This window comes from Aquarana catesbeiana, linkage group LG02, assembly GCF_042186555.1.
Source record: "Aquarana catesbeiana isolate 2022-GZ linkage group LG02, ASM4218655v1, whole genome shotgun sequence".
Taxonomy (NCBI): Eukaryota; Metazoa; Chordata; class Amphibia; order Anura; family Ranidae; genus Aquarana; species Aquarana catesbeiana.
Genome location: NC_133325.1, coordinates 406762517 through 406785435, shown reverse-complemented (window position 1 = coordinate 406785435; position 22919 = coordinate 406762517). Strand labels below are relative to the sequence as shown.

The following is a 22919-nucleotide window of genomic DNA, read 5'->3' as shown; positions in this document are numbered from 1 at the left end:
CAGGATTGACCAAAACTACGTAATGGGTACAAACCTACACAACCCATTCAGAATATCAAATCAGACAGGCTCTTACACTATATGACTGAGGGTAGATCTAAAGCCTGTCATACACACTCCAATCTAATCACAAAACCTTTTATACGATAAACTCTAGATTTACCAAAACTTGTGTAATATGAGGGCCTAGCCAAACCATCCAATCAGGTAGGCCCTTGCACTACATAGTGATTGGTAGATCTAAAAGATGGTACACTCAGACTGTAAGCTTTATGGTTGGCCTAAAGGAAATTGTACGGTGTCTGGTCATTGTATAAGGACAGATTGTAAAGAGTGTGGTTATCGTAAAAGGAGATTGTACAATCCCATTGTATAGAGTCTTATCGCGATGAAGGAGATTGTACAATCCCATTGTATAGAGTCTTATCGCGATGAAGGAGATTGTACAATCCCATTGTACAGAGTCTTATCGCGATGAAGGAGATTGTACAATCCCATTGTACAGAGTCTTATCGCGATGAAGGAGATTGTACAATCAGACTGACACCTATGTGATGCAAATGACTAAGATTGGCAGGACGATGTGAGTCATGTGATGAGAGAACAGCTGGTAACAGTACAATATGGTGACATCGGTTTGGGTGCTGCAATGAGGCCATGCTGGTGATCTCCTGATTATAAATAACGGTCTATGTGGGATCGTGCTTTGTAGATGGGTGGGGAAGAAGACACATGGTGATGTCAGGGGATGATTAGCTGTGATCTACCCCAGGGATCTCCTAGTATGACACATACGCCCTCCATAGAGTGGATCCCAACTCCTCTGCCCCCCATGCTGCTGCAAATTAGGGCCCCAGCCCTCCTCATTCCACATAAAGCCGGTGTGCACCCTGTCCAGTCACTGGGCCCCACAGCCATAGAATGACACTACAGGGCCGGAAGCAGTGTACGGCCCCGATACTTACAGGCGAGCTGTTCATTGAATTCGGGCTGTCAGTGCCAGTATTATCGCAGACGCACGATCTCCCCCTCTCTTCCTCAGACAGGTTCCGGCCGCTATGACACCTCTGACACAACGCAGCGCTCTGACCCGCCCACTCTACGGCCAGGCCAATCGCAGGACACGGTCCAGGGGCGTTACACCAGCTCCCAATTGGCAGAACCCTGAAAAGGCGGGACAGGATGTGTCTCCACCCACGGCTTGGAACCAATGGGAAAGGACTTATGGTCTCTGCATGGTTAGCGTGGGAAAGGAGGAGTCAGGTGGCGACGAAGGCGCCATGCAGCCAATCCTCGTTGGCGTAAGTGGAAAGTGAGTCAGGTGTGGAAAGCGCGAGAGCAAAGCGCGAACGGGTGAGCCAATAAGAGGCGAGGAAGAGAGCAGAGCGCACTGACGTGTTCGGCGCTGGTCACGTGGCTGTGCCTTTGCCCGGCTTGACGTAGGCGTCATTTCCGAGTGTTCTCTGAATGAGTTCATTGTCATTTCTCGGCCGTGGTGCGGTTAAGCTGAAAGGCATGACATGTGCTTAGGAGGACCTTCCAGATAGCAGGGAGTTTCTGTATGTCATAAGGCTCTCGTATGGGTGGTACTATATATAGTCTTCACTCTCACTCCTTCACCTATACAATAGTATGTTAAAGGAAGAGGAACTGTGGGAAGGTAGTTCTGCTAATTAACAGCTTCAGCCCCGGAAGATTTTTACCCCCTTCCTGACCAGAGCTCTTTTTACGATTCGGTACTGCGTCACTTTAACTGAAAATTGCGCAGTCGTGCGATGTTGCACCCAAACAAAATTGATGTCCTTTTTTCCCCACAAATAGAGCTTTCTTTTGGTGGTATTTGATCACCTCTGCGGTTTTTAATTTTTTGCGCTATAAACAAAAAAAGAGCGACAATTCTGAAAAAAGTAATATTTTATACTTTTTGCTATAATAAATATCCCCCAAAATATATTAAAAAAACACATTTTTCCCTCGGTTTAGGCCGATATGTATTCTACTTATTTTTGGTAAAAAAAATCGCAATAAGCATATATTGATTGGTGTGCACAAAAGTTATAGTGTCTCCAAAATAGGGGATAGTTTTGTGGCATTTTTATTGCTATTTTTATTAGTAATGGCGGCGATCTGCGATTTTTAATGTGATTGTGACATTATGGCGGACCCTTTACACTATTTTGGGACCATTGTCATTTATACAGTGATCAGTGCTATTTTTTTGTCACAATTTGTTGAAAAATTAAATTAAATATTCTTTTTTGTTCACAATGTACAGTACAGCGTCATCATGTGACTGGTGCGGCAGTGATCTGAGAAAAAAAAATTACAACTTCAAAAAACCTCGCTGTGCCTCTTACTAAATACCTTGGACTGCCTACTTTCCAAAAAGGGGTCATTTGTACTGTCCTGGCATTTTAGGGCCTCAAGAAATGAGATAGATCACCAGGATTGATCAATTTTCAAATATATATATATATATATATATATATATATATATATATATACCATAGTTTGTAGACTCTGTAACTTTCACACAAATCAATTAATATACACTTACTGGGATTTATTTTACCAAAGACTTATAGCAGAATACATTTTGGACTTAATTTATGAAGCAATTTTATTTTATTGGATTTTTTTTTATAACCGTAGAAAGTATCCGGGTATTTTTTTTTCAAAATTTTCATCGAAATAATAAACAATAAAAAATCCAGTGGTGATCAAATATCACTAAAAGAAAGCTCTATTTGTTTGAAAAAAAAGATATAAATTGCATACAGTGTTGCATGACCGAGCAATTACCAGTGAAAGTAGTGCAGTGCTGAATAGCAAAAAATGGCCTGGTCATGAAGGGGGTAAAACCTTCCAGAACTCAAGAAGTTAAAGATGCTGATTTTTAGTGAACACGTGGCCAAAGAAAAAATTGACAGTGTCTCTACTGGTCTTTTATAAGTTTTATCTTCCCAGAGAAAAATATCCCAACTTTCACAATCACGATTTATTCACGTCATGAGTTTTCAGCAGCACCTATATTTGTAAGCAACTATTTTCAAGGATTAAGCTCTCGAAGGGAAAAATTAGAACAAAAATATCTGATGAGCACCTTGAGAATTCATTAAGAATTGCTACTACATCCATCCAACCAGATATTGATGCGTTACTTTATCAAAAACATTCACTCTAGTTTTATTTTGCTTGCTTTTACTTTTATAATAAAAAATATTACAAAAAAATAAAGCTTTATTACTGAGATAGGTACATTATTTATATCAGTGATTGTAAAAGAGGAGCTCCAGACATATTTGTAAAAATTAAAAGACAGCTTGCGGCTTTACATTAGGATGCACACTGAACTTGACTTCCAAGTGCTCTTTTCCCCACATACCCCATGCAGACAAGAGCGCACCAGAATTTTATGATTCTTAATATTACTATGGGTCAGTAAGCGCTTTTGGTATCAAAAGACCCTGTCTTTGAATGCCACTCTCAAGGTCCAAGAATCTCCAACACACCCTCTTTAATTTATTAAAGAGGAGCTCCAGGCTCGTTCAGAAAAAAAATAAGTCAGCAGCTCCAAATACTGCAGCTGCTGACTTTTAATATTAGGGCACTTACCTGTCCAGGCATCCAGCAGTGTTCTCACACAAGGTGATTATTCTATATTGACTATGTGAAACTGGCAGTGAAGTTTTGCAGCTTCACAGTTGGTTATCTTCTGCACATGCGCAAAGCATGCTGCGCTTTGGGAATTGGCTGCAGTCTTCTGGGACCTGTGAAGTGCCCCAGAAAGCTGCTGGGGAAGGAGGGGGAGGGTCAAACTTCGCTGTGGCAAACTGAGCCAGAAGTGGGGGCGAATACCTTCAAAACTAGGTACCCCCCCCCCCCCAAAAGGTCCCAAATGTGGCAGTGGAGGGGGGGGGGGGAGGCAGACAAGCGGAGCTTCAGTGGAGCTCCGCTTTAAGCTCATCTGTGGGAATAGATAAACCGCAAACAATGTAGTGTACTGTAACCTGTGTTTATTTTATAAATGTCACAGCCACAGAGACTATCAATATAAAGATCTGCACTCACAAATTCATGTGCCATATACCGGGACCCAGATATTGCAGAGACTGACCACCTCCGTTCCAATACTCAAAACCAGCATGCGTTCCACCGGTAGGAAAGGTGGAGTTTTGACGATTTTTGGCCTCAATCCTTCCATCAGGGCTCCTCAAACCTTCCTTCAGGGCTGCCCCCTCAGCTCCAAACCATACTCCCAGGAATTTTGGAAAATCTGCCTTGATGCCGAATGGAATCGATGCAGTGGGAGGCAGTAACAACTTTCCAAAGAGCATGGCCTCTGATTGGCACTACATAGGACTCTGCCGGGAGACAGTCGCAGCCCTGGGTCCCGCCCCACCTAAAGGATGTGACAGCAGAGTAATAATATACCTGTCCCACAACCAATAAAAATGAACTTTGACAAGAGGCAATGAGCAAGCACTCCACAAGGTCTCCCAGGGACAATAATCACATGATCATGGGTGCATGCTCTGGTCTGGGAGTGCTGGGCTGTGGAGCAGGTGGGAGCAGCTGTCTCAGGCTCTAAGTGGCTTGCTGAGAGGCTGAGCCAGGTGCCAGTCCAGGCATCTGGTTGAATCCCGACCATATGGTCGTAATCTTTCCCCAGCATGGACCGGCTGTGTGACGTCAGTCGACAGCGGGCTTCAGAATTACAGCCAAACAAGCTCTAGATGTACTTCTCCTTTAAAGAAGGCATGTAAATTTAATGGTAGTCACACCTCTGTAGATGTGATGTTCAAAATTCCAGATCAAAGTCTGACAGCATGGCACAGCACCTTAACCACTTCAATACAGGGCATTTTTACACCCTTCCTGCCCAGACCAATTTTCAGCTTTCAGCGCTCTCACAATTTGAATGACAATTACTCAGTCGCTGTACCCAAACAAAATTTGTATCATTTTTTTTTCTCACAAATAGAGCTTTCTTTTGTGGTATTTAATCACCATTGGGTTTTTTCTTTTTTGCAATATAAGCATAAAAAGAGCAGACATTTTGAAAAAAAATACTTTTTTTTTTCGTTTCTGTTGTAAAATTTTGCAAAGAAGTAATTTTTCTTCATAAATTTGGGCCAACATTTATACTGCTACATATCTTTAGTAAAAATAACCCAAATTAGCGTATATTATTTAGTCTCTGTGAAAGTTATATAGTCTACAAGCTATGGTGCAAATCATTGAAAATTGATCATATCTGATGTACTGAAGGCCTACCTCATTTCTTGAGACCCTAACAAGCCAGGAAAGTACAAATACCCCCAAAATGACCCCTTTTTGGAAAGTAGACATTCCAAGGTATTTAGTAAGAGGCATGGTGAGTTTTTTGAAGTTGTAATTTTTTCCCACAATTCTTGGGAAAATTAAGATTTTTTAATTTTTTTTTTTACACAAAATTGTCATAATAACAAGTTATTTCTCTCACATAGCACATGCATACTTGCAATGACACATGGTCCATAAAGTCCTGGGTCAGTGCAGGCAGAGATATTGTCAGCACAGCCAAAGTATTTGTGCAGGCAGGACCATCAAGCTTAGGGCCTCGGTCAGGAAAGAATGGGGACAGGGGTAGAGGCTTCTCCCACTCAAATCGCTTTGAAGCCTCCGGACTCCAGACGCTGTTCTGGGAATTACAAAACAAAGATAAAACCAAAAACTTTTTTTCAACTCAGAACACTCTTCTGGAGCCCCTCACATATGTGAGACCCCTGTGTAGCAGGGTGAAAGATCAGTCCAAGGGGCAGGCAAAAATATGGTCAACAGGCCAAAGTCAGTGCAGGTAAAAGGAAAAAATAGACGTTAGGCAGAGGCATAGTCGATAGTCCAAGGTCAGTTCACGTGAAAGGCAGAAACATGGTGGATAAACAATGCAGACGGCAGAGGCATAGTCGATAAACAGGTCAGGGTCAGTTCACATGGAAGGCAATGATATGGTTGGTTGAGGCACCAGGGAAATATTCAGGACTGGAATTGAAAACGAGGAAATGGCAGTCTATTAGAAATATGGGCTAATAGTTCACGAGAGTGTGATAGCGTCTGAAGCATTCTCCGATGCAAAGGCCAGGTTGGGAGGGACATTGGGGACAATGGAAACTGGTGTCTCTCCTAACTCCTCTTTTGCTGCACACCCAACATTTTTTTGCCGACTTGTTCCAGTTACTGATGGTGGAATATTGTCAGGAAAATGGCGCTCGTGCAGCCTGCTGACACAATTGGAGCGAATGCTTTCTGGGGGGGGGGAATCCTTGTTGCTAAAAGCATTATACATGGCCAAATTAAAGTAAATTGCGACTTTTTTATACCAGAAGATGGACTTTCGCATTGATAGGTAGGGCTGCAACATTTGATCATTTAAATTCCCCCCCCCCCCCCCCCCCATTAATTTATTGTACTCGTGGATACAGGAAGGCTTTCGAACAGGACTGCGTCTTTTGCGAAGTTCCAGCGAGGTGTCATCATGGATGGTGGACATGATGTATACATCTTTCCTATGCCTCCACTTCATAGCCAACACTTCCTCGTTCCTCAAGCTTTACGATTCCCCTCTTTGTAGCCTTGTGGTGACTGGACGCTGTATTAAGCCCTTTCTGTTTTTTCTTGATGTACCGCAGACCAAGGTATTCAGGTATAGGTGGTGGTAAAGGGGGAAACTAGTATAATAATTAAAAAAAAAAAAATGGGAAAAAGTCCCCCGAGCGGGGTTTTTAGGCAGCTAGCTATAGATATGAGCAAGGCAATTAAGTAAATTATTAAAATTCTTTATTGAAGGGTAATGAATAAATGTAACAACATATAAATATAAATTGGGAGTTTGGTCTGGCTGCTATGTGGGGAGGCTCTGATCGAGGGGTACATCCAAACTCAGTGGTAATTATGTGCAAAGTGTTACTAAACATGTTGCTAAACAAACTTGCCTATGCTGTAACTCTTTTAAATAAGCTGGACATACTATTATAAATTTTTCTTTTTTCTTTAGCAAACTCATCCTCTGAAGAGACCCCAAAATTCATGGGTCAAAACGCGTCAGCTTTGTTATGCAATAGCCTTATCACATGCTGTGTATAACCTATGTTTGCTATTATATGTATTTGGTATGGGTATTTTCCCACTTGAGCTCCCAATTTATATTTATATGTTGTTACTTTTATTCATTACCCTTCAATAAAGAATTTTAATAATTTACTTAATGCCTTGCTCATATCTATAGCTAGCTGCCTAAAAACCCCGCTTGGGGGACTTTTTCCCATTTTTCTTGTCCATATTGGGGTGAGCAGCATTGATATCTCTCCTTAATGTGTCTTCCCTCTTTGCTAACTAGTATATAATTATCCATATAAATGTGATACCCTTTTGTTATAGGGCGTACACACGGTCGGACTTTGTTCGGACATTCCGACAACAAAATCCTAGGATTTTTTCCGACGGATGTTGGCTCAAACTTGTCTTGCATACACACGGTCACACAAAGTTGTCGGAAAATCCGATCATTCTGAACGCGGTGACGTAAAACAAGTACGTCGGGACTATAAACGGGGCAGTGGCCAATAGCTTTCATCTCTTTATTTATTCTGAGCATGCGTGGCACTTTGTGCGTCGGATTTGTGTACACACGATCGGAATTTCCGACAACGGATTTTGTTGTCGGAAAATTTTATATCCTGCTCTCAAACTTTGTGTGTCGGAAAATCCGATGGAAAATGTGTGATGGAGCCTACACACAGTCAGAATTTCCGACAACAAGGTCCTATCACACATTTTCCGTCGGAAAATCCGACCGTGTGTACGGGGCATAAGAGTGGGAATGCCAACCCCCAGACAGTGGACACTCAGGGGGCTGGAGATGGGAGTCTTTGCCTTCGTACACACGAAAGGCATGCACATACCCGGTGGAGCTTTCATAGAGCTTGTTGAGCTTCAATCCGTACCTCGCCCTCTTACTGGGGATATACCGCTTGATTCCTAGCCGGCCTGTAAAATGGACCGGGGATTCGTCCACAGAGATGTTCTGGTCAGGGATATAAAGTTCAGCAAACCTCTTGGAGAAAAAATCAATTAAGGGGCGAATTTTATATAATTTATCGTCGGGATGATTTCAGGGGGGCACTGCAAATTATCACTGAAATGCAGGAAGCGCATTATAATGTCATAGTGGGACCTGGACATGACAGATGAAAAAATTGGCATGTGGTGGATGGGGTTAGTAGACCAATATGCATGCACTTCATTTTTTTTTGTTGGCCCCATGTTGAGCGTAAGGCCCAAAAACAATTTTAGCTTCTCCACTGTTAGGGGTCTCCATTCAAAAGGGCAGGCATAGCTTGAGCTGGGGTTGTTTTCTATGAATTGACGGACAAAAAGATTAGTTTGGTCCATGATGCCTTGAACTAATTCATCAGGGAAAAATACATTTAAAAATCGATTTCAGAGAAACCTTCAGTGTTGACCTGCACACTTGGCTCTGCTGTGAAAGGGGGGATTGTGGCTGACCCTGTGTTAAAAGGCAGCCACAATGGGTTTGCCAAGGTACCCAGATGCTGGGTTTGGGCCCTAATTCTTTGGTGTGAAATTCCAGCGCTTGTACTGGGCCTTTCCTCTTGGGGTCTAGCAGCGCTTGTACTGGGCCTCTCCTTCTGGGTTCTAGCGCCATTGGAATTTGCCGATTGACCATTAGGGTGTCTGGTGCTGCTGGTAGCTGCCTGGTCTTCAGACAATCTTCTTTTTGAACGGACTACTTCCTCCTCTGATTCCGATGCCGATGTACTGGCTTCGACTGGCTAATATTCTGAACCAGAATCAGAACTGTAACTGGGCGGTGAGAGCTCCCTGCTGCTCTCATTGGTCAGACTCAGTATTTGATATGCCTCTTCTGGAGTGTATACTTTTCTGGAAATAGTAGCTGTATGACGTGTGACACTGATGGGCTGAACGTCAGGGACTAATGGGCTGAACGTCAGGGACTAATGGGCTGCCCGTAGGTAGTAATTGGCTGCAGAGACGGGTACTCTGATGGGCTCACGGGACAGGTACTCCTGATGGGATCACGGGACAGGTACTCCTGATGGTATGACAGGCACTTTGACAGGATGACAGGTACTGTGACAGGATGACAGGTACTCAGATGGGATGACAGGTACTCTGACGGGATGACAGGTACTCTGACGGGATGACAGGTACTCTGACGGGATGACAGATACTCTGACGGGATGACAGATACTCTGACAGGAAGACAGATACTCTGACAGGAAGACAGGTACTCAGATGGGATGACAGGTACTCAGATGGGATGACAGGTACTCTGACGTGATGACAGGTACTCTGACGTGATGACAGGTACTCTGACAGGATGACAGGTACTCTGACGGGATGACAGGTACTCTGACGGCATGGATGACAAGTACTCAGATGGGATGGATGGACGACAGGTACTCTGATGAGCTCAGACAGGTACTCAAATGGGATGGATGCTTGACAGGTTCTCAGATGGGATGTATGGATGACAGGTACTCTGATGAGATGAATGAATGACAGGTACTCTGATGAGCTCAGACAGGTACTCAGATGGAATGATGACGGGTCCTCTTTATTCAGGGGGCAATCTGGGCGCAGTATATTCACAGTTAAGTGTAACTCACTGTTAACCGCGATCTCCTCCTCACACTGGCTCGGTGTGTGAGGAGGAGAACCCAGTAACAGCCGCGGTGTGTTTACATTTGTGACCGGCTGTGATTGAACACTGCCGGTCACGTGGTAAAGAGCCTATTTTATTGGCTCTTTACCCTGATCAGGAGGGGCTTTGTCTGTAACCCTGATCACAGCGCTGCGCACCCCTGGGGGCGCGCATGCCGATCTGCATAGTGATCAGCTGTGATTGGACACAGCTGGTCACGCAGTAAAGAGCTAATTTCATTGGCTCTTTACCCTGATCAGGGAGGGGCTGTGCCCCGAGGGACACGCCCAATCACCACGCTGTGAGCCCCCAGGGGGCCCGCAGTAGCGGCGAGAAGCAGAGGACGTCATATGATGCCCGCCCAGATTGGCAGAGCCCTCCTGCAGACATCATATGACTATACGCCAGTATTGAAGTGGTTAAAGTGGAATCTGAGCATCACAAAACCAAAAAACTATTTAATTCATTTTTAACATATAAAGCAGGCTCACCCATCCATCCATGTCTCCATGCTTTTTTTTGTTGCTAAAAAAGCACTTTTAAAAAGACCCTCTAGCATTTCTGGCTGTGTCCATCTTAAGTAAGGGCAGGTAATTCTTGTAGCATTTACTTCCTGGAATCCATCTGTCCTTAGCTCAAGCATGCAGGCCGGAGAGTATGTTTAGCTGAGAAAACACCTCCTCCCCTCCTGAAGACTCTTGGGATATATGACATTATTTGCCTGGGCCTGGAAAACTGAAAATAACTGAAGAAATGTAAAAAAAAAAAAAAAAGTAGCTATAATATACTTTCTTAGCTATTTACTAATGATGGCAGCATAAGGAATAAAAATAGTAAAAGTTGATTGAGAGAGTGAAGTTCCGCTTGTAAGTTGTTTATACTTTCATATTTTGAGACCGCTCCGATCACGTGATCCGGCTCTCCTGTGCCAGCCAGCAGCAACTGCTGAGGACGGAGTGCCAGGAATGGATGGGCTATAGAAGCCTATGGGTGATGTCACCACTCCAGGCTTTACTAGTGGTTGTCGAGAGCTCCCTCCTTTTCCTTTTTGCATTCCTGGCTGACACAGGGTTGATCATATGACCAGAGTGGCCTGAAAATAGGTAAGTATAGTAAAACCTTGGATTGCGAGCATAATTCGTTCCGGAATCATGCTTGTAATCCAAAGCACTTGTATATCAAAGCGAATTTCCCCATAAGAAATAATGAAAACTCAGATGATTCATTCCACAACCATTTATTCATAGGTCTTTCTGTTTATAGTCCATATAAAAATATTATAGCAATGTGATAGATTGTGTAACCATAAAATGTCCATCCACAAATGGAAGCCTCCACAAGGGGATTAGACGCAAAATCCAGCAGGAGCTACAAAATATAAAAGAGAAGAGAGGTGCCTCTAAGTTTAGCAATATGGTTACGTTTAAAGTGGAGTTCCACCCACTTTTACAACTCTTCACCATCCCTCACTAAACTGTGCACTGTAAACAAATTGGATATTTTTTTATTTTTTTTCTCAGCACCTACTGTATATCTGCTGTATTCATTTTTCACTTCCTCCTCCCTGGCCGCGGCCCATCACAACATTTCCTGTTTGCAATGCCTTCTGGGAAGGGGCAGCAACTTCCTTTGAAACTGCTGTTGCTATGGAAACCTGACCTGAAATCTATTACACTGCTTGTGCTGCACTGAGCATGTGCGAGATCTGCAAGGATGAGATCCAGGAAGAAATACAGTCTGGCTTCAGATGCCCACACTTAAGATGGCCACGGCCTGCTGTAAGTTTATAGAATAACAAACTACTGATATAAACTAACAAAACAGGCCTTAGTTTACAGACTAACTTTACTAGAATACATTAAGCTTGTGTATTATAGGGGTATTTTTATTTAAAAAGTATCATTTCGGCCGGAACACCACTTTAATGAAGGTACAACATTTAGCAACTCACATGGTTGATGATTAAAACAGGCACATCTAAGTATGCAGACATCCGAGGTAAAGCTGTCCACATAGACCATCCTCCGTACCACCGGCTCTCACCGCTGTCAGTCTGCAGTCATGACCGGGAAGACTACTCTGCAGTAGAGAGATCTGAAAGCGAGGCGTGACACGCTCGTAGAGCCCAACATGGAAGAAATGACGTTGATGGCGGTGCGGAGGATGGTATATGTGGACAGCTTTACCCCGGATGTCTGCATACTTAGATGGGCTTGTTTTAATCATCAACCATGTGAGTTTCTTAATGTTGTACCTTCATTAAATGTAACCATATTGCTACACTTAGTAGCTTGTCTTGCAAAATGCTCTCAAACCAAGTTACTTTCAAACCAAGGTTTTACTTTATATACTGTACATCTTTCTTACAAAGGTTAGTCAGAATGGGTTTTAGGAGTGGGGAGGGAGCATTTTTAAGATTAGTTAGGTTTATCCCAGAATTCCACTTTAACCGCTTGCCGTCCAGCGCACGCCGATGTACGTCGGCAGAATGGCGATGGCAGGCAAAAGGGCGTACAGGTACGTCCCCTTTAAGAAGCGGTGTCGCAAGCGCATGCGCGCCGCCGCGGTCTTAGTGACTGTGGGTCCCGCGGACTCGATGTCCGCCGGGTGCCCGCGATCGTGTCACGGAGAGGAAGAACAGAGAGATGCTTTTGTAAACAAAGTATTTCCCCGTTCTGCCTAGTGACAGGACAGTGATCTACTGCTCTCTGTCATTGAGAACAGTGATCACTGTCCTATGTGTTCAAGCCCAGCCCCCTCACAGTTAGAATCGCTCTCTAGGACACACTTAATCCCTTCACCGCCCACTAGTGGTTAATCTCTTCACTGCCAGTGTCATTTACACAGTAATCAATGCATTTTTATAGCACTGATTGCTGTATAAATGACAATGGTCCCAAAAATGTGTCAAAAATGTCCGATGTGTCCGCCATAATGTCGCAGTCCCGATAAAAATTGCAGATCGCTGCCATTACTAATAAAAAAAAATAAATAAATAAAAATGCCATAAAGCTATCCCCTATTTTGTAGACGCTATAAATTTTGCGCAAACCAATCAATATACGCTTATTGCGATTTTTTTTTTACCACAAATATGTAGAAGAATGCATATCGGCCTAAACTTAGGAAAAAAAATGTTTTTTTATATATTTTTGTGGGATATTTATTATAGCAAAAAGTAAAAAATATTGCGGTTTTTTTTTCAAAATTGTCGCTCTTTTTTGTTTATAGCGCAAAAAATAAAAACCACAGAGGCGATCAAATACCACCAAAAGAAAGCTCTATTTGTGGGAAAAAAGGACGTCAATTTTGTTTGGGTACCACGTCGCATGACCACGCAATTGTCAGTTAAAGCGACTCAGTGCCGAATCGCAAAAAGTGCTCTGGTCAGGAAGGTCTGGTCCTCTGGGGCTGAAGTGGTTAAAGTGTTACTAAACCCACAACAGTAAAATCAGTCTGTATATGCAGTAAAGCATGCTTGTTATACTCACTGTGGAACCTAAGGGGCCAATGGTCAGGGCTGGGCTCAGCCCTTCCTTCTCTTAACTGGCAGCTGTCGGCTAATTGCCATCTCCTATCTCTCCACAGTTACTCAGCTGTTGATGATATCCTGCTCATCAGTCCTGCCTACTTAAGCCGTCCAGTCCAGAGGATCTCTGCCTTCTCCTCGGTCAACATCACAGAGACTGCGTTCCTGTTAAAGACTTGCTTGGCTGACATCCTTTCTGGCTCCAGATCCTGCTTGCTGTTTTACTATGCTCATCTCCAGCTCTCTGACGTTTGGCCTTCGCCTACTGTCAGAAGATACAGTTAATCCACTTGTTGGTAATATTTTTTCCAGATTGGATGAGCAAGATCACCACATGGATCAGTTTGCCATGGCATTACAAACACTCCTGAGTCGCACGGCTCACCTGGAATCTTCCACTGTATACAACCTGTGTTGCAGGCTGTCCCTGCTGCTGTGCCAGTCTCTGTGCAGGCACCCGCCTTGAGTATTACCTCTATAAGAGGTATGTCTGGATCCGCTCTGCTTCCCCAGTGATTTGGGGGCGATCCAGTCCAATGCAGAGGGTTTCTCAACCAGGTTGAGATATAATTTGAAATGCTGCCCCGGGCGTTTCCCACTGACAGAAGCAAAGTAGGTTTTGTGATATCTTTGCTTTCTGAGAGAGCCTTGGCCTGGGCAAACCCTCTATAGGAGACTCAAAATCCTGTTGTCTTGAGTTACCCTGAGTTTGTGGCCTCCTTTAAAGGGGTATTTGACGTTCCCACACACTCCACTTCTGCTGCCAAGTACCTCATGTCCATCAAACAGAGTATGAGAACTGTTGCCGACTACACCATTGAATTCCGTACTCTGGCAGCAGAGGTTGCTTGGAACAATGAGGCCCTTATGGCTGCTTTTTCTCATGGTCTCTCAGATTCCATCAAGGATGAGATAGCAGCCCGAGGTATACCCATTGAGCTGGAGAAGTTGATCACATTTGCCATCCTCATTGACTCTAGACTCAGAGAAAGACTCTCTTTTAAGGAGCGCTTGCAGAAGCCTTCTGTATGTTTGCCTCTGAGCTTTGCAGTCCCACCCGTGCCTCCCTCACCTCCCATGCCTCCTAGTACCGAGTCGGTCAGTGCAGATGAACCCATGCACTTGGGCTTCACGCGTCTCTGCGGATGAGAGAACCTTTAGGAGGAGGGAGAGGTTGTGCCTTTATTGTGGCGAAGCAGGTCACTTTTTAAAGTCTGGTCCGACCCATCCAGGGAACGCCCGAACCTTGAGGTCCTTTCACGGACAGACCTTAGGTGGCGTGGTTTCGTCCCCAGTTATCCAGAAGGATAAGCCCCTGGTTTCAGTCACCCTTTCTTGGGCTGAGTTGTCCGTCAAGATACAGGCTCTAATCGACTCTGGGGCTGCAGGTCTGTTCATTGATGCTGCCTTTGTATCGAAGCACTCAATTCTATTGCAGCTGCATGACACTTCACTTGCCATTGAGGCTCTTGATGGGAGACCCCTACAGCCTGCCCATGTGACTCATGAGACGGTTCCTTTGTCCATAGGGGCTCTTCACCATTAGATAATCCAATTCCTAAGTTTCCGCTGGTTATTGGTTATCCTTGGTTACAGAGGCACAACCCCTCTTATGATTGGCTCTGTGTTGAGGTTCTCTCCTGGTCGCCACAATGCAGTAAGACATGCTTCCAGAAGGTAGCCAAGGTCCTGTGCACCTCTTCACTCTCCATCCTGCTGGAGGAATACCACGATTTTAACTATGTCTTTGATAAAGGTCAAGCCAGTAGTTTGCCTCCACACCGGCCGTATGATTGCGCAATTGACCTTCAACCTAGTGCCATACCCCCTCGTGGCCGGGTTTACCCTTTGTTGGTCATGGAGGATAAGGCCATGGAGGAGTTTGTTGCAGATGCACTTTCTTGAGATTTCATCCCCAAATCCTTGTCTCCTGCTGGTGCTGGTTTCTTCTTCATGAAGAAGAAGAGTGGTGAACTGAGACCTTGTAATGATTATAGGAGTCTCAACCGTTTCACGATTAAGAATGCCTATCCGATTCCGTTGATTACAGAGTTATTTGACCGCCTCAAGGGAGCAAAGGCTTTCAAGAAGCTTGAATTGAGAGGGGCATACAACCTTGTGAGGATTAAGGAGGGCGACGATTGGAAAACTGCGTTTAATGCCAGAACAGACCATTATGAGTACCTCGTAATGCCTTTTGGCCTTTGTAACACCCCGGCAGTTTTCCAGGAATTTATTAACGATGTCCTCCAAGATTTGTTGCAGTTATGTGTGGTGGTTTATCTCAATGATATCCTCAAATTTTCCAAGTCCCTGGAGAGCCACCACACAGATGTCTGTCGTGTGCTTCAGAAACTAAGAGAGAACAATCTCTATTGTAAATTGGAGAAGTGCGAGTTCCATCGTGAACAGGTTAAATTCCTGGGCTATGTCATTTCCACTGCTGGTTTTTTGATGGACCCAGAGAAAATTTCAGCAGTCCTACAGTGGCCCCGACCCATGGGATTATGTCCTCTGCTTTGCCAACTATTATCGGAAGTTTATTTGTAAGTTCTCATCTCTGGTCAAGCCCCTGACTGATATGACCAGAAAGGACGGTAACCCACAGAGTTGGTCTGCGGAGTCCATTAAGGCCTTTGAGAGTCTCAAGGCTGCCTTTGTCTCTGCTCCTGTGTTGGCACATACTGATCCTATGTTACCTTTTATCCTTGAGGTTGATGCTTCTGAGACTGGTGTTGGTGCCCTTCTGTCTCAATGTCCTACCTCTGAGAGCGCTATGCATCCTTGTAGCTACTTTTCCAAGAAATTGTCACCTGCGGAGTGCAATTACGAGATTGGTGACAGAGAGCTGTTGACGATCATTTTAGCCCTGAAAAAATGAAGACATCTCCTCTAAGGTACTACTGTGCCGGTTCTCATTCTTACTGACCACAAGAATCTCACATTCTTGTCTGAGGCTAAATGCCTCTCTCCCAGAAGGGCGCGATGGGCTCTTTTCTTTTTAAGTTTCATTTACATTGTCTCATTGTTACCCGGTACTAAGAATGGAACGCCTTGACGCCTTGTCGCGACAATTTTCCTCCACTTCCAAGTTGGAATTGGTTCCGGTTCCTGTGATTCCCCCTGATCGTATTCTGACTATGGTTCTCACCAGTCTCACTTCTCCTTTGGGTGACAAAATTCTTGCTGCTGAGGTCCATGCTCCTCCTGAGAAACCTTATCACCGCTGCTTTCTCCCAGAGAGTCTCTGTACTGCCGTGCTCCAGACCTACCATTCTCCCAAGACTGCTGGCCACCCTGGGAAAAATCAACTCTTTTGGGCCATTTCCCAACAATTCTGGTGGCCTAGTCTACGTGTTGATATAACTGCCTTCGTAGCTGCCTGTTCCGTGTGTGCTCAGAGGAAGACTCCACGACACCTTCCAGTGGGCCTCCTACAACCCATACCCAATGGAGAGAGGCCCTGGACCCACCTGTCCATGGAATTCATTGTGGAGTTACCCAACTCCCAGGGCAACACAGTTATCCTTATGGTGGTTGACCGGTTCTTAAAGACGTGTCATTGTATTCCACTTAAGAAGTTGCACACTTCTAAGGAGATCTTTCGCTTACATGGGCTACCCAAGGTAAATTGTCTCGGACAGGGGTAGTCAGTTTGTGTCCCAGTTCTGGCGAGCCTTTTGTGCACAGTTGGAAATTCAGCTTGCTTTCTCTTCTGCGTATCACCCGCAGTTTAATGGGGCTGCAGAACAAGCCAATCCTTGGAGCAATTCCTACGTTGCTATATTTCTGACCATCATAACAACTGGTCAGACCTATTACCGTGGGCAGAGTTTGCTCACAACAATAACCTTGAATTCTGCTTCCTGATTGTCCCCGTTTTTGGCAAATTATGGTTTCCAACCTTCCATGTTGCCTGACTCGTTTCTTCCGCATAGTATTCCTGTGTTAGAGGAGCATCTCCGTGGTCTTCGTTCCACTTTGGCACCAATCCAGGAGGCCTGATAGGACAGCTCAGTGCAGTATGAAAACTCCATGTACAAGCTAAACCAGGAACTGATTTTTTTTTTTTTTTTTTGAAAAGCCCAAAACACACCTCAAAAACTTCCACCCGGTGCCAAAAAAAAGTGCCCACACATAGAGAGTGAAACACAAAAACGTGCAACGGGTGTACAGAGTCCTCCACTAGGGAAGGGCCTTACCCTGATCCCCCAGGGCGTTAGGCTCCAGACAGGGACTGAGGTACTCAGACAAAGGGTCCATCTGGCCGAAACCAGGCGGACCCCCTCAACTGGAAGGTCTGCCGAAGCAGACCAACCCAAGTACAGTGGGGCTCCCCCGAAGGGAGACCCCTCAAAGGAGAGGGTGAACCAAGCCAAAAGGCCTATGTCCACCCCCTCCCAAGACTTTCAGAGTAGGCCCAAGGACCCACACCCTACTCACCACACAGTGACAAAACGTGTATACATCACAAGCAAAAAAATACAAAAAAGTGACAAACAGGGGTAAAAGAGAGTGTGGGAGATAGTGAGATGGGAGAGTGAAAGTAGCCATTGTGCTATACAATGGCCGGCCCTCCGGCCAGGCATAAAAATTTCCCCTGGTCCTGGCCAAAAGTCCCGGCCCAAGAGGCAGGTGCGAAAAACGTGTGTTGTGGTGAAAGTGACCATGGTGCCATAAAATCAAGTGCTTACACACCGTGACTGTACGGCACCCCTGAACTGCCACTTCAGGGGCACATTCACCACTGGCTTTTCGAAGCAACCCTGACCCACAGCCCAGACCACAGCAGCCCCCACCCCAACCAGGAAGGCCTGGAGTTTAGGAAACCCGGTGAGAGTCCTATGGTTTGACTCCACCATCGTTCCGTTCCTCCTGCCTAATTATATTCATCAGGAGATACTGACCGCTCCTCCCCCCTCCCCGAAGGAGGAGCAAGCGTTCTCTCCCAGAAAATCCAACGTGTTTTGGCCATTAGACCTTATTCTTGGCTCATGGCAGCCATGAATAAGGCTGATGGCCAAAACACATTGACTTTTTTGACTGTTGTTCACCTGCATTAATAAATTGATGTTTTAGACGACTTCCATGGCACCAGCCTTTCTCTCTTTTTTGCATGGATTGCACATGTAGATTTGCAAAGACTTCCCAGGCTAAGTGCTGTGTTCTTGAGGCTGACCAGGCATTACACAGGAGGTAGTAGCTTGGATGCAACTGTTCCAGTACTTTTTGATTGACAGTTGTCAAGCTATCAAATGTACTAAGAAGTATCAAACAAATGTTTGTATGAAAATCTACTAGTGTATACCCAGGTTTAGAGAGGCATTTTGGATCAATATAATGATCATGTGTCTTTGTATCAGATGACCTTGGAAAGGTGCATTGTGCTGTTCATAAAGAAAGAGAAAGGTCAGCTTGCATTTCCTGATCAAGAACTAACTGTCCAAATGTGAGATTCCATCAGAAAATTCTGCAACAGGCAGGGTCCTGGCACTATGACGTCTCAAACTTTTCCAGGACTGGTGTTGTCAGCACGCATAATACATCATACTGGTTGAGAAAACAGTATATTGGAGTAGGACCAGGTGCCCATGGATTTGTAACTTGGGCCAATTGGAGGAAAAGGAAGGAAGTATGTATATGGATCGTGGAACTGGAACCCTGGATGAAGGTGGTGATGACCAGCACACATGGTATTCGCACAGTGACTTCAATGTGTAATCAGAAATGTTAAACTGGGTTTGCAAATAGACACTGGAATATTTCATGAGCGCTGGTAAATACTCTACACTTACTGTATCTTTCAAGACTTGTTTGATGCATCACAAGATTTAAGAGACTTGCAGGACGGGCTTCTGGTGTTAGATAACATTGGCTTGCATTGCTCCTGGAAGGTCTGGCTGTCCTAGATTGTCTTCTGTTGCCACCTTTTTGCCAATTCAAAGATTCCGGTAATCAGCAAAAGAAAATGAGCCCTCAGCAACCACCATAAATGCATCTGATCAGAAGGCACAGCTGTCCCTGTAGTTTAAGGACATGTATTTTTTTAATCACTTCAGCCCCGGACCATTTGGCTGGCCTGCGTCGCTTTAACTGACAATTGCGCGGTCGTGCGACATGGCTCCCAAACAAAATCGATGTCCTTTTTTTCCCCACAAATAGAGCTTTCTTTTAGTGGTATTTGATCACCTCTGCAGTTTTTATTTTTTGCGGTATAAACAAAAAAATAGCGACAATTTTGAAAAAAATGCATTATTTTTTACTTTGTTATAATAAATATCCCCCAAAAATATATAAATATATAAAAACCCATTTTTTTCCTCAGTTTAGGCCGATACGTATTCTTCTACATACTTTTAGTAAAAAAAATCGCAATAAGGGTATATTGATTGGTTTGCGCAAAAGTTATAGCGTCTACAAAATAGGGGATAGTTTTATGGCATTTTTATTAATAAAACACTAGGGGATAGTGAAGGGGTTAATGTGTGTCCTAGTTTGTGTTCTAACTGAAGGGGGATGGGGACTGTGCAGTTCTCAGTTCTCCCCACACAGTCCCGGGTTCTCCGTGTGCCCCAAGTGATCGCAGGAGCCCAGCGGTGATCGAGACCACCGGGCACTCGCGCTGGCTCGGGAGGCACGCGCGCCCCCTAGTGGCCACAGGGCAAAGCGACGTTACATAACGTTGTTTCGCCCAGCAGTGCCATTCTGCCGCAGTACAACTGCAGCGGCTATTCGGCATGTGGTTAAATATATTCCGATATAAGGTCATGTGTGTGTACATATATATATATATATATATATATATATATATATATATATATATATACACTATACACTATATTGTCAAAAGTATTGGGGTGCCCGCCTTAACATGCACATGAACTTTAATGGCATCCCAGTCTTAATCCGTAGGGTTCAATACTGAGTTGGCCCAACCTTTGCAGCTATAACAGCTTTAAATATTTTGGGAATGCTGTCCACAAAGTTTAGGAGTGTGTCTATGGAAATGTTTGACCATTCTTCCAGAAGCGCATGACACTTTCCAATGTAAATAGCCTTCTGTCTATATAATCACCCAGGCCCTTATCTTAAGATGTTAACAGTTATTTTTTACAAGGAAATTTGTACTTAGAGAAATATGTAGACTGATTAATACTTACTGTAAGTGCTACTTACATGTCTATAATGTTGAACAATTGACTCTTATTTTCTGAATATACTGAACAAGTATGCAGATCAGGAGATTCAATGTCACTCTGACCCACCCTCTTGCAGACTTGCTGTAGATCAGTGAGTTCAAGTATTGAGATCAGTGACGGCCAGACAACTAGCATTCTCAGCAAAAAACTGGCAATGGGAATGTAGTGCTACCCCCCCCCCCCCCCCCCCCGCAGGAACCGCTTAGTATTTTGGGTTCTCTGTTCTGCAACTCGGCTCTAAGAACATCCTCAGCCCCTCTGACACACCAGGAAATAGACACAAGACTGTTTAGTGGTAAATAAATTTAATGTATTGGTATGGGTTCGAATAAATAATGGTTTGGGCATAAATGAACACACAGACAGTAGGTTCAGACACAGTCTGCTAGACAGTGTAATTACTATGCCAAGGTAACATAGAATAGAGTTCTGTACCACTAGACTAGGATTAAGTCATGAATCAGTAATAAAGAGTGCATATAAGCATTAACTGCAATGTAAATAATAACACTATAACTATTCTGGAGCGCACTCTTGGAGAATGTAGTGAAATGTCCCCTGAGAGGTACCTCTTAGCATAAGCAACAGGTAAAGGTCTCTGTGTAACAGCTGTAAAGGAACAATATTTAGTCCTAACTCTTCAGCTGGCAAGTGTTGGGGCCCAGTTGTACAATTTGTAACTTAGTTACACGGCGGCAGAGCGGCTCTCCTGTGCTGGATCACGTACCTAGTTGATTTGACACAGCACAAGCTAATCAGCAGGTGCCGGCCAATAGATGGCTGCCGACACCCACTGGTCAGCGAGGAGAGACACAGAACGGAACTCTACCTATGTAAACAAGGCAGAGCTCTGTTCTGATGGGGGGGAAGTGATGGATTTTGTGTCCCGGTTTTGCTGTTAGATGTTTAACCCCTTCCCAGCCAGTGTCATTAGTACAGTGACAGTGCATTTTTCTGATCACTGTATTAGTGTCACTGGTTCCCACAAAGTGTCAGTTAGTGTCAGACTACCCACCGCAATATCGCAGTCTATAATTTGCTGATCGCAGCCATTACTAGTACAGTGGAACCTCAGATTGCGAGTAACGTGGTTAATGAGCATTCCGTTATACAAGCTATTATATTTTTAAAATCCTGACTCGGTTTGCGAGTGTTTGTTGTCTCGCAAAACGAGCAGGATTCAAACCTCTGTGGTGTGCAGCACTGCATTTGGCCAGAGGTGCGGGGGCGCCGGTGACACTCTGAGCGGTTTGGAGCCACTCGGAAACACTCGAAAATACTTCATTCCCGAATGTTTCCGAGCCTTTCTGAGTGCAGCCGAGCGGTCTCCGAGTATTTTTGAGTCTCTCCGGTGCCCCCCCATCTCTGGCCACATGCAGTATTGCATGCAATAGAAGTCAATGTGGATAAATTATCTTCGTTTCCATTGACTTCTATGGGGAAAGCTTTTATATGTGAGTGCTTTGGATTACAAGCATTCTCCTGGAACGGATTATGCTTTTTTTTTTTTCAAATATCACCAAAAGGAAGTTCTATTTGTAGAAAAAAATGGCATAAATTGAATTTGGGTACAGCGTTGCATGACCACGTAATTGTCAGTTAAAGTAACTCAGTGTGGTATCACAAAAAATGTCTTGGTCATAAGTTTAATGAGATCTATTCTGAGTGTAACTGTTCATAACTCTCAGGGAAAAAAACATTCGTATTTTTTTCACTGACAACATGCCTTCTAGTGTATGATCCATAGGCATATATAGAGAAAGTTAAAGCTTCTCACTGGGTTTAGTGACTCTTAAGTAGTCTGCAGCTAGTTAAGTCTGAAATTCCAATCTCCATGCTTCTCTGGGTCACTGATGTTTGAAGTAGTGAAAGCATGACAGCTAGAGAACTATGTACAAACAGTTAGCAATAGCTTCTATATTTACTGTATGTCATAACAGGATCACTGTAGCAGGCTGACAGGTTAACCTATCTCAATCCACACACAATAGAATGACACGCTTCAATGCATTTGATGACTATTCTTTTGAGAATAATATGTCTCACTTGGTCAAGCTATTTCTTTACTGCTGTAAACAATTATTAAAGTGTTTGTAAAGCCATTTTTTTTTTCATTTTTAGTTTAGGATGGTGTGTGAAATCGTTAGAAACCCATGTTAGTTTTTTTTTTTTTTTTTTTTAAATCGGATCTTCTTTTTATTTTTATATAAAGACAACTGGGGGGAATTGCCTTCTGTTTGTCCTGGTCACCATTATCTCTTTTTAGCTGTTGCAGGAACGAAAAAGTGAGGGGAACCTTATAGCGTGGCACCGATACTAGTATCGGTATTGGTGCCGATACCGAGCATTTGCACGAGTACTTGTACTCATGCAAATGCTCTGATGCTTAATCTGATACCTGGGAAAGAAGAGGCGTCACTCCTGGAAGTCAGTGGACAGAGAGGGCCTCAACAACATGCTGGCA

The 22919-nt window shown here is 44.1% G+C and overlaps 1 protein-coding gene and 1 pseudogene across 1 annotated transcript in view; one reads left to right on the top strand and one right to left on the bottom strand.

The window, feature by feature from the left end:
• PTP4A2 (protein tyrosine phosphatase 4A2) overlaps positions 1-1122 on the bottom strand; it is an 86367-nt gene extending 85245 nt beyond the window's left edge. The window contains exon 1 of the mRNA XM_073615392.1: positions 966-1122. The gene's annotated coding sequence lies outside the window, so the exon portion shown is untranslated. The remainder of the gene's footprint in view (positions 1-965) is intronic.
• Positions 432-19248, top strand: LOC141127097 (radical S-adenosyl methionine domain-containing protein 1, mitochondrial-like; annotated as a pseudogene).
• The last annotated feature ends 3671 nt before the right edge of the window (positions 19249-22919 follow it).